Source organism: Gouania willdenowi, chromosome 15 (assembly GCF_900634775.1).
Source record: "Gouania willdenowi chromosome 15, fGouWil2.1, whole genome shotgun sequence".
Classification (NCBI taxonomy): Eukaryota; Metazoa; Chordata; class Actinopteri; order Blenniiformes; family Gobiesocidae; genus Gouania; species Gouania willdenowi.
In genome coordinates, this window is record NC_041058.1 from 14583843 (window position 1) to 14597088 (window position 13246).

A 13246-nucleotide genomic window follows, 5' to 3' on the forward strand; every position below is an offset into this window, starting at 1 on the left:
AATTGCAATCAGTAAGGGACGAAATCACTAGCTGCAGGGAAGCTACATGCAAACAGGTGGATGAGGTGAAAGCCACGGTGAAGGACATTGAAAGCGGCCTCTCCACCTGGAGTGATGAAGTAGTGACTCTGCAATCTACGGTATCTGAGCTCAAAAAAGAGCTGATCGATTTGAGAGCAAAGTGTGAGGATACGGAAAGCAGAATGCGGAGGTCCAACATACGCATAAGCGGAGTCGAGGAAGGCCCAGATACCAGTACCACCGCGGCTGTGTCAAAACTATTGAGAGAGGTCCTTAAAATGAGCAAGGAAGTCATGATTAATCGCTCGCATAGAAGCCTTGTTCCTAAACGCCCAGGAGGGAAGCCGCGAGCCATCATAGCGAAGCTTCATTATGACCAGGACTTCGTTGAGGTGCTCCGCCGTGCCCGTACCCTGGGTCCGCTCAAATTGAATGGTCAGCCCATCGCCATCTTCCCCGACTTCACCCCGACCGTCGCACGGGCTCGTGCCGCCTTCACGGAAGCCCGGAGACTTCTCCGTGATCAACCAGGGGTCCGGTACGGCATCGTTTTCCCAGCGCGACTCCGCATTACGCACAATGGAGTGGAAAAGGAGTTTGTGGACGCCACAGCTGCCGTGGAATACATAAAGAGGCGCGTGCTTAAAGAGGCTCCGAACGTGACGCTGGGGACCAGTGGTCCATAAGAGGATTTCACCAGCCCATGTTTGTGTATTCTGAATTCTGACCAATCGAGGTAATATTCTCAACTTTTTCTGCAAAGTGGACATTGATTTTCATCATATTTCTGGACCATAAAGTGACATTTTGCTATTCCTAATGTGTTATATTTGTTCTCACTCTTACAGTTAACAGTAGGTGATTTATATTTAGCGGGAGCCTGCTCCGTTCTGGTTTATGGCACCAAACAAGCACTATATGTGTGGATTTATGTGGAAGAGGTTCTGTGGTCATCACGTTCAGGATGACAGAGTTGTACTAAATGTACGAGGGTTGGGAATTTGCCAGACAGGTTTATTTTCAGTTAATGTAGTTTTTCTTAAACTTATGGTTTTTTTTTTTTTTTTTTTTTTTTTTTTTATTTATACCATGTTTTACAATTTTCATTTCTTATTGTTGAATAACTTTCTCACTTTGCAGTATACGGTGAATGGCTGGTTCGAACAGTGGCTGTAATGTTAATTTTGTGAGCTGGGATGTCAAATCAATGAACCATCCAGTGAAACGTAACAAAGTTCTTGCTCATTTACATAAACTCAAGGTTGACATAGCTTTCCTTTTCTCACTCAACGGTCTGGGAGTCACTCAAGGCATATTTGAGGGGCCAAATAATTTCATTCTGTGCTAAGCAGAGACGCACTTTAACAGCGCGCCTCACTGAACTAGCCGATCAAATTGTTGAACTTGATGCAGCATACAGTAAATCATCTACCCCCACTTTATATAAACAGAGATTACAACTACAGACCGAATACAACCTTTTATATACTAAATAAGCTGAACATCTCCTTTACAAATCACATAGTTTTTCATATGAACATGGGGAGAAGGCGGGTAGGCTTTTGGCTCAACAGCTTCGGCAGAGAACTGCCAACCAAACCATTGCAGAAATTAAAAACTGTCAGGGTATCAAGTCTACTGACAATTTAGAAATAAACGAGTGTTTTAAAATCAAACAGTGAACAAATATCTACCAGGTAAACCATTTCTGCATAAGCAGCATCATTGTCTTGGTAACAATACATGCAATTCTTCAAACTGAAAAGAAAATCCAGGGGAATGAAAAACAAGAATGGTTTGGTCTGAAACTGCCACTAAAGGACTTTATTATTTTGAAATGATTAGACAAAAACAGGCCCAGATCTGATTTGAGCAAAAAGCGCTGCATGGAGCCGATTGGCCAGCAGAGAGAAGCAGTAGGTTGTCAGTGAGTAGCTGTACTCCACCTCAGTAGAACATTAACCTCCTTTCAGACAGTAAAGCTCTGCTCCAACAATGGCAAACCAACCATGAGCCAGCAGTGGTAGATGTAGCCCTTTTTATAAGAATCAAAGTCTGTTAACACAGCGCTGACTTTCTGTAAATGTGAGCAGTGTCTCAGCGATGACTGCTGTTCCACACATGAACAGTTCAGAATTATTATTGCTTTTCTTTGTCAGATATTAACACGATCACAGCTCAAGAATTAGTGTTAAATGACAAAGGCCTGTGTGTGTGTGTGAAAGAATCAGACACAAACTGAAGTTTGGCACATGCTATAAAGTGAAAAAAATTTTTTTATTTTTTTTTAAATGGCGTAGTTCAGTCTGCTTTTCTCATTCCAAACTCAGAACTTAAGATGAAACAACACAACTACTCTCAACTCTTCCTCATCAACAAATGAAATGGAAATAAGATGCAGTCTTCTGTCTGTAGGCCTGAAAACATGTTTGATGTCTCTCAACACCAAATCCAATAATGTCAAAGCTCTGGTTTGAATTAGCTGCAACTTTACAACATAATTTTACAACATAAAACCTCTTTGGTTTTCATTGACAAAAGGATATATTTATATAAGGCACAGGGAGAGTTTGTTGTTCGGCTCAGATAGAAAAGACTAAAGGGAAACAAAGATAACACACAGGATGTCTAAAACTAAAAACCAAAGGAATTAAATTAAAATCCTCCACAACCCAGAGTTAGAACAACATACAAAAAGGCAGCTGTGAGGCAGCAGGCTACAGTGTGGACTCGTCTTATTGGTTGCTTAGATCGATCGTAGGTTCATTGTCCCCAATGGTTTGTGTCCCAATGTCTCTCAGTCCTCCTCCCATGGACACCATCACCATGGAGACTCTGGATATGCCGGCAAACTCATCAGCAAACGTCCCATAAAACAGCATGACTGTGATGCAGAACACCCACTCAAAGATGGCAGAGGCGTGCTGTAGGGTGAAGCTCTCCAGGGTGCCGCTTTTTTTTTTTTTTTTTTTTTTTTTTAAAGGATTTTTTTGGCTCTAGTGGCCTTTATATGACAGTTGCTTGACAGGAAAGGGGTCAGAGAGAGTAGGGAATGACACGCAGGAAAGGGTCCCAGGCCGGGAATTTTAACCTGGACCCGCTGCGGGTGAGGAACTATAGCCTCTGTACATGGGGCGGGCGCTCAACCCGCTGAGCTAAACACCGCCCCGAGAGTGCCGCTTTTAATCCACAGTCATTTATTTATGCTACTTTGATGTCCCTACATGCATTGTTTGCCGTGTTTGATGCTTGTTATTAAACCAGTCATAATAAACACAGAGGCCCATTGTGTTTATATAATCTATAAGTCAGAAGGAGGAGGAACTTTTTACTATCTAGGAGAAAATTAAGAGTTATCATCATCTGATGATTCCTCTTACTAAGGGTGTCAGAAAAATGGATTCGGTGATATATCGCAATATTTTACCACACAATTATCGTGTCAATTCAAAAAAATGTTGAAATCGATTTTTTTAAATCATGTTTTTTACCAAAAAATTAAATAAATGTAATGGCACTAACATATGCATAGCACGTAAACTCCCAGTCACTGTGTGAATGAACCACATCAGACCTTGTTAAACTACGTCACTCCTCAATGCATTTTAGCTTAAAAGATTTTCATAAAACATACTTAGCACTTTTATAGATGTATGTGGTTGTATGACAGTTTGATAAACATCCTACTTGTTTTTGATACTGGTGCTTGAATTACAGTTAGTTAGCATTTACTTGTTTTTGCAAGTTTAAAATAAATAAATAAATAAATAGTATTTCATACCATTTTGTACTTGTAAAGGTGAAATTTGTAATTATTGATATCAATATATATTGTATTGTTTAGTATTGGGATATATCGTATCGTGACATGCAAATCGTATCGTAAGATCCATTGTGGTAGCACACCCCTACCTCTTACTGTACGTTGTATTTTTATTTACCAGCTTTTATAGATTGTCTCGTCTTAACAAACCTTACCTAGAGCTGGGCGATATATCGAATATACTCGATATATCGCAGCTTGTAGTCTGTGCGGTGTTGAAAATGACCATACCGTTAAACTCGCGGACTTTTTTTTTTTTTTTGAAATGTCATCTTAATGACAACATGCACAAAAGGGCACTATTTGTTTTAAAATATTGTAGTGGCGTTATGTACAAAAAGTGCACTTTAATTTTGTGTTTTGAAATGCCATGTGAGTTGCATCCTGCACTATTGTCTTGTTTTGAAATGTCTCTGTGACAATTTTGCACAGAATGTGCACTTTCTGTTGACAATTTTATGTTTGAGCCACTCACTGTTTAATAAATACAGTTATGTCAACTTTGACTTAGTTGTGATATCCCCTTTTTTGCATGAAAGTTTAAAATTGGCATATATTAATGCAGTATGATCAAGAATGTTTTAATGTAGACATATAGAATCATCATACTGGTGTGATTTTGTGCATCAAAGTGTTAATTCAAGGGTAATGCAAAATATCGAGATATATATCGTGTATCGTGACATGGCCTAAAAATATCGCGGTATTTATAAAAGGCCATATCGCCCAGCCCTAACCTTACCACTACAACTCGTTAATTCTACACTTGTTTGCCAGCTACTCACTGATCAGTCACAGAACAACGAGCATGAGCAGTTCTCAATTTCCCAAAATGAGAAAAAGAATTAGAGAAATAGTGAACATCCAACTGTTATTGTCTGCCTGCTACTCAATGGTTAAAGTCAAAGCAGGTCCACCAGTCAATAGTTGCATGTTTTTTTTAATACAGTCTCGGCAAAAGCCAAGCGTGGTTTGAAAATATTCAAACTATTCACAGATTTTCAGGGCCAACCAATATTTTAATGTTGATACTTTGCAGTCTGAACAGAGCGTAATACTCTCTTATCCATGCACAGTATCTTTTCATTGTCTTGAATATCGGTAAAATATTTGTCATGCAGCTACATGACTGAGTGCGACATTGAATAAAGGAAGCAAAGATGGCTACATGTAACATTCATCTACTCGAAGCCTCGAAGACTGACATCTGTCAACAGCTGGAAAGGATACTGAGCACCAGAGCCACGAAGGCCAGCAGGGCCATGCAGAGCCGGAGGTGGGCCATGTTGTACTGGCAAGTCGGTATTTTAATTGAACACTTTAATTTATCTTCCACATGCTAATGTATTCTGTAAATATCTAAATTATTAATGTCTCTGCGTGTTTTGTTCCCACAGACAAGATTTGTGACCAGATCAGTGATGCTGTGTTGGACGCTCACCTAAAGCAGGATCCTGATGCCAAAGTGGCCTGTGGTGAGCCAATGGGAATCCACATGAAATCATTCCATCTTAACATGAAGGAAGAGGGACAGAAGAGCTAATTCATGTCTTAAACTGTCTCAAGTTGTCTCCCACATTTTAAACTTGTGCTTTAAGTCATACGACGAGCAGGCAAGAGAAGCAGCTATTTGAATGACATTTGGCCCAACTTTTGTTAAATCTCGATTCAATCGTCATATCTGATAAGAGGCTCGGGTATGTTTTTGTAAACAGAGACAGTGTGTAAGACCGGCATGGTGTTGCTTTGTGGAGAAATCACGTCCCGTGCTAACGTGGACTACCAGAGGGTGGTGAGGGACACCATTAAACACATCGGCTATGACAACTCCGACAAAGGTAAGAATACAACTTCTAAAGGTGACGTAAATCAAGCTAGCACACACTATTTCTACTCAGCTCTCTCTCCTTTGTTGCCTGTCTTCAGGTTTTGACTATAAGACATGTAACGTGCTGGTGGCTCTAGAGCAGCAGAGTCCAGACATCGCCCAGGGTGTCCACATTGACAGGACGGAGGAGGACATCGGAGCTGGAGATCAGGTTCATCTCTGCTCTACCTCGTGTCAATAGTGCTTCCTGTACAGGTTCACAGACATTTGACTAACACACGTGTCAAACTCAAGGCCCGGGGGCCAAATACAGCCCCCTTAGCTCATCAAATTCGTCCCGCTCGAGAAAGTAAAAATGATAGAAAAAACATGAAACATTTTGTAAATTACCGACTAATTCAGCTGTAGATATTTAAGCCCCTTCAAATACAAACATTCAATTCAATTCCACAATATCTGCAGAGCTCAGTTTTCCAGTTCTTATATCACACGACGGCAGTCATTTTCAATCTCAAATTGTTGAAAGAACTCTCAGTTTTTCCAAAATCTGGCAAATTTTCCTCAAATTATTCCACGAAAATTCCCAAAGTGGAGACTGATATAAAAACAAACGTTATAATTTATATGAGGAAATGCAAACCAGGGGACATTAATGTTGAGTTTGCTCTTTTTCCACCTAAAATCTGTATCTGTATTTAGCCCCTGAACTAAAATGAGTTTGACACCCCTGGGCTAACATATAGAGACAGACAGACCTGGTGTCACACACCCATTCACGCCGAGAGCCAATTTATGGGCTCCAATCAACCTAACGTGTATGTTTTTGGGCTGTGGGGGATCAGTCGGCAGAGAACCCAAAGAAAACCCCTGTAAATAAAAAATGCAGGCTCTGTCAAACACAGGGTGTCGTCTAACTTTGTATCTCCTCTGCAGGGTTTGATGTTCGGCTACGCCACAGATGAGACGGAGGAGTGCATGCCTCTCACCATCATGTTAGCTCACAAACTCAACTCAAAGATGGCTGAGCTCAGGCGCGACGGACACATCCACTGGCTGCGTCCTGATTCAAAAACACAGGTGATCCAGAAAGGATAATCAGGGTTTTTGGTTCGCGCTCTCCAGATGTCGGCACCAAAATCCCAACATTTGAGACAACTGTGAACGTGTTTTTAAGGGACGAATTTTTTTATAAAAATAAAAACAAAACAATGATAACAATTGAAAAACAAAATAAAAATACATAAGATCTGTAGCAATGGAACCGGGGTGTTCCTTTTTCTATTCCCTTTCTTTTTTTAGTCTCTTTTACACTTGTAATAATTCCTCCGATGTATCTCTTAGACAAAATCAGACCTAATCAGGATGCCTGTTTGTTTCACTCAGAGACAGTAAAATGCAAATATTATATTTAATCTTCTTGCAAAAGAGAATAAATGGCATGCTTCTGCCTTCAGGTGACGGTTCACTACGAACAGAAGGACGGAGCCGTGATCCCCAAAAGGGTTCACACCATCGTGATCTCAGTCCAACACGATGACTTCATCTCTCTGGAGGAGCAGCAGAGGGTCCTGAAGGAGAAGGTACAGCTTCACTAACAGCCTTAACCAAACTCTGAGCAATGCAAAGCCTCAACTGTTTCATCAGGTCATCAAAGCTGTGGTTCCGGCCAAATATTTGGACGACAAAACCGTCTACCATCTCCAACCAAGTGGTCGCTTTGTTATTTGAGGACCACAGGTGAAAACTCATTTTAAAAAGATATTTAGCAGCAAATATTTTGGAAGGAAATTCTAAAATATAATTATTTTGTATTTCACTCAACAGGGCGATGCTGGTGTGACTGGTAGGAAGATCATTGTAGACACCTACGGAGGATGGGAGCTCATGGAGGCGGAGCTTTCTCCGGTAAAGACTTTTCAAAAGTGGATCGATCTGCTGCGTACGCTGCTCGCTGGGTGGCCAAGTCTCTGGTTAAAGCCAAACTGTGCAGGAGAGTTCTGGTCCAGGTGAGCTAACCCAGGTTCCCCCAAACAGGTCCTGGTTAAAGTTCACATTCATGTATTCCACTGGGTACATGTGTTACAGGTGTCCTATGCTATCGGCGTGGTCCACCCTCTGTCTATCTCCTTGTTTACCTACGGGTCCTCACAGAAAACAGAGTCCGAACTGCTCCACATTGTCAACAAGAACTTTGATCTGAGGCCGGGAGTCATCGTCAGGTCAAACACTTTAATATGAAGCGATGCATCATTCTGGCTGCTTGGTTTTACTCCAAAAGTAATATGAAATAGCTTTTAATGATTAATAGAAAACAACTAGTCTGGGACACTCGGATGGACTGATCAATGGTTCATGGCTCAACTTTTCTGGGACACTCGTGTGGTCTATCCTTCTATCCTATTCTGTTTCTGTTCACTAACCCCAACCAGTCGAAGCGGATGGCTGCCACCTCTGAAACTGGTTCCGCTGGAGATTTCTTCTTCCCACTGTCACTAAATACTTGTTCGTTTGGATCTTGTTGGGTTCTTTCTTTCTTACTATGGACTTTATATTTTGCGCTATATAAATAAAGTAGAATTGAACTAGAAATGACATTAATGACAGCAATGGATGAATGTGATGTTGATAAATACGTACACAGAGAGCTTTACCTGAGGGTGTTTCATTGTTAGCAGATCGTAGACTGAGACTTTGATTTAGTGTCATGGATTGATTCTGCCTCTCCCAGTTTATTTACAGTGCAAAGCAGAGTACACCCAGGAGAGGGTGCCAGTCGTTCACAAGTCAAACACACAGTCCTCATCAATTATAGACTCACTGAACCTAAACTGCATTATCAACACACAGCTCATGCTATGCTATTCCTATGTTTACATTTTTATTCTATCATTAACTGTTTTCCTAATAGTTCGGGACGTTTTTACGATACAAATACATCAACTATGCTGAAATGTGTGGTTTGTCTGGATAAACACAGCGTCCCTTTATGCCACATGTGTCAAACTCAAGGCCTGGGGGCCAATTCCGGCCCTTTAGAGCATCCAATTTGGCCCGCAGGAGAAAGTCAAAATGGAAGAAAAATATTGAACTAATTTGGTTGTATATATCGCAGTCCTTCAAAATACACATTTTCAATTAAACTTTACACTATTTGCCAGCACTCAGTTTCCCCATGTTTATATTATATGTTGGAAATCATTTTTAAAAACAATGTGTTAAAATAACTCTACACTATTCCACAAATTAATCACAAAATCAATTAAATTAGGCAAAGATCCTGACCTCTCACTTATTTCTTGGATGTTATCAGTGCCTTTATACTTTAAAGGCAGAAGTGCAAAGTAGGGCATATTATTGTTGAAATTTCTTGTTTTCCTGCCTATAATCTGCAGCCCACTTGAGATCAAACTGGTCCGTATTTGGCCCCTAAACTAAAATGATCTGCTTTAATGCGGATATCAAATCCTACACGTTCTTAATACAGTACATGAAACAAGTCTCATGTTGAATTGATGTCTTGATTGCTTTCCCCTCACAGGGAGCTGAATCTGAAGAGGCCTATCTACCAGCAGACCGCCTCTTATGGACACTTTGGCCGACCAGAATTTTCCTGGGAACAGCCTAAGAAACTTGTCTTCTGAATACTCAACAAGATGCCTCTGCAACAACTGCCTGCTTCTTCAACTGATGACCTTTTTTTAAAGTTAGGGAGAGATAAGACATCTTTAAGTGAGTCTCAGAGTGACGAGTAGTGGGACATTCTTTTGGTGAGAAGGGAGTCAGTGTCAAAGACATCTGAGAAACAGGTCTTAACTTTCCAGCACATAAACACTCATATTGTTTTTTTTTTTAAACTTAGGTACAATCATTTCAGCCACAAACATTTGAGAATAAAGGCATCCTGTAGATCTGTGTGCAACACCACACCACAGTGACCTGTTTGTTGTACCTTAACCTCAGTGTGTTTTTATTTTTATTTAGTTTTTTCTTTAAAGGTGCTAATGACAACCAGTCTAAAACAGCTCAGGAAATGACCTTAGATCTTTGTATGAAGCAAAATGTTATTTTGTAGGGTGTGTGTGTGTGTGCCACAGGAAGCTGTTTGTACTGTTTGTAGAGACGGGTCATTAGGATGCAGTGGGATGTTAATGTGTGATTGTTCACCTGCTGGTTTGTTTTTTCCAACCTTTCTCATTTTTCTACCTGTAGGGCCTTCTGCTGTGCATGTTTGAGAGTGATTTAGTCTTAATTTGGACTTAATTGTTCATCTCTGCTTTTCTTTACCATAGATAACCCACCACAGTCTTTGTGGACCACTAAAGTCTTAACGATTTGGCATTGTTTAAAACCTGTGCTGCCCTACGTTGATGCCAACGCTAACATCCCCGGATCACTTTTTTTTTGGTCTGCCCCTTTCTTGCAAGTTCATGCTCAATGTGAAATTTAAGTTCATAGAATTTTTGTTTGTCAGCTTGCACCACAAATCTGTGAAACCAAACAATGTAAATAAACCATTTTCAAAAATCAATCTCTTTGCTGCGACATCAAGCCAAGATGCAACTCTTGTCAGTTTTTTTATTTATTGAAGGCATAAATGTATACAATCAGAAGACTTTTTTCAGCAAAATAGATTTTACAACATAAAACCTCTTTGGTTTTCATTGACAAAAGGATATATTTATATAAGGCACAGGGAGAGTTTGTTGTTCGGCTCAGGGTGGGAGGAGGTTTACACGTTTAAATTATATGGTAATGATCTACTGATTTTGGGATCATCGTTCTTGTAAATATTCAACCATGACTGTGTGAGGGACAGGAATTCTCTCAAGTTAGAGAAAAAAAAATTGGTGGATGTTTTACAGAATCTTAAACAAGCATTACATAACATTGACCAAAGCTACTAACAGACGACAAGAAAGATCTAACATTAACCTGAGTGCAGAGATAGAAAAGACTAAAGGGAAACAAAGATAACACACAGGATGTCTAAAACTAAAAACCAAAGGAAAAACAAAACACTCGGTGTTTAAATGACTGAATCAAAATCAAACAGTGGGGGGCGCTAGTGGGCCAGCAATGGAGTAGGTCGTGTCTGTGGAGCCTCCCGCTAATCAATGCTAAAAGTGTCACAAACTATTATTTCTTCGACCTACATGCGTATATCATTTACATCAGAAGGAAGTTAAGAGTGTAGGGTGACGCTTTGCCCACAAATTTCTGTTCGACATGGCGTCTAGCTTACGAAAATACAAATACTCCGGAGCTAACGCTAAGCTAACCAGGCCGAAAGCCACCGCAGCTAACCCAGAGGAGGCAGCTAGCCTGACTGAAGCCGAGGAACAAAGCACCGACGAGGAGCAGAATATCATCGCAGACTTGAAATCTCAAGTTATTCTGTCTATCGAAGAAGACATCTCATCTGTGATAAAAGAAGAACTCAGGAGAGCGCTCGCGGAGGACTTCGGCGCCATTAAGACTGAATTGCAATCAGTAAGGGACGAAATCACTAGCTGCAGGGAAGCTACATGCAAACAGGTGGATGAGGTGAAAGCCACGGTGAAGGACATTGAAAGCGGCCTCTCCACCTGGAGTGATGAAGTAGTGACTCTGCAATCTACGGTATCTGAGCTCAAAAAAGAGCTGATCGATTTGAGAGCAAAGTGTGAGGATACGGAAAGCAGAATGCGGAGGTCCAACATACGCATAAGCGGAGTCGAGGAAGGCCCAGATACCAGTACCACCGCGGCTGTGTCAAAACTATTGAGAGAGGTCCTTAAAATGAGCAAGGAAGTCATGATTGATCGCTCGCATAGAAGCCTTGTTCCTAAACGCCCAGGAGGGAAGCCGCGAGCCATCATAGCGAAGCTTCATTATGACCAGGACTTCGTTGAGGTGCTCCGCCGTGCCCGTACCCTGGGTCCGCTCAAATTGAATGGTCAGCCCATCGCCATCTTCCCCGACTTCACCCCGACCGTCGCACGGGCTCGTGCCGCCTTCACGGAAGCCCGGAGACTTCTCCGTGATCAACCAGGGGTCCGGTACGGCATCGTTTTCCCAGCGCGACTCCGCATTACGCACAATGGAGTGGAAAAGCAGTTTGTGGACGCCACAGCTGCCGTGACAGGCTCCGAACGTGACGCTGGGGACCAGTGGTCCATAAGAGGATTTCACCAGCCCATGTTTGTGTATTCTGAATTCTGACCAATCGAGGTAATATTCTCAACTTTTTCTGCAAAGTGGACATTGATTTTCATCATATTTCTGGACCATAAAGTGACATTTTGCTATTCCTAATGTGTTATATTTGTTCTCACTCTTACAGTTAACAGTAGGTGATTTATATTTAGCGGGAGCCTGCTCCGTTCTCGTTTATGGCACCAAACAAGCACTATATGTGTGGATTTATGTGGAAGAGGTTCTGTGGTCATCACGTTCAGGATGACAGAGTTGTACTAAATGTACGAGGGTTGGGAATTTGCCAGACAGGTTTATTTTCAGTTAATGTAGTTTTTCTTAAACTTATGGTTTTTTTTTTTTTTTTTTTTTTTTTTTTTTATACCATGTTTTACAATTTTCATTTCTTATTGTTGAATAACTTTCTCACTTTGCAGTATACGGTGAATGGCTGGTTCGAACAGTGGCTGTAATGTTAATTTTGTGAGCTGGGATGTCAAATCAATGAACCATCCAGTGAAACAACAAAGTTCTTGCTCATTTACATAAACTCAAGGTTGACATAGCTTTCCTTCAGCCAAGATGCAACTCTTTTCAGTTTTTTTATTTATTGAAGGCATAAATGTATACAATCAGAAAACTTTTTTTTAGCAAAACAGATTTTACAACATAAAACCTCTTAAATTAAAGGAATTAAATTAAAATCCTCCACAACCCAGAGTTAGAACAGAATACAAAAAGGCAGCTGTGAGGCAGCAGGCTACAGTGTGGACTCGTCTTATTGGTTGCTTAGATCGATCGTAGGTTCATTGTCCCCAATGGTTTGTGTCCCAATGTCTCTCAGTCCTCCTCCCATGGAGACTCTGTATATGCCGGCAAACTCAAAGGCAAACGTCCCATAAAACAGCATGACTGTGACACAGAACACCCACTCAAAGATGGCAGAGGCGTGCTGTAGGGTGAAGCTCTCCAGGGTGCCGCTTTTTTTTTTTTTTTTTCTTTTAAAGGATTTTTTTGGCTCTAGTGGCCTTTATATGACAGTTGCTTGACAGGAAAGGGGTCAGAGAGAGTAGGGAATGACACGCAGGAAAGGGTCCCAGGCCGGGAATCGAACCTGGACCCGCTGCGGGTGAGGAACTATAGCCTCTGTACATGGGGCGGGCGCTCAACCCGCTGAGCTAAACACCGCCCCGAGAGTGCCGCTTTTAATCCACATTTGATGCTTGTTATTAAACCAGTCATAATAAACACAGAGGCCCATTGTGTTTATATAATCTATAAGTCAGAAGAAGGAGGAACTTTTTACTATCTAGGAGAAAATCAAGAGTTATCATCATCTGATGATTCCTCTTACTAAGGGTGTCAGAAAAATGGATTCGGTGATATATCGCAATATTTTA

General features: G+C 41.1%; 1 pseudogene; it reads left to right on the forward strand.

The window, feature by feature from the left end:
• Positions 1-621: 621 nt before the first annotated feature.
• Positions 622-9876, forward strand: LOC114476363 (S-adenosylmethionine synthase-like; annotated as a pseudogene).
• The last annotated feature ends 3370 nt before the right edge of the window (positions 9877-13246 follow it).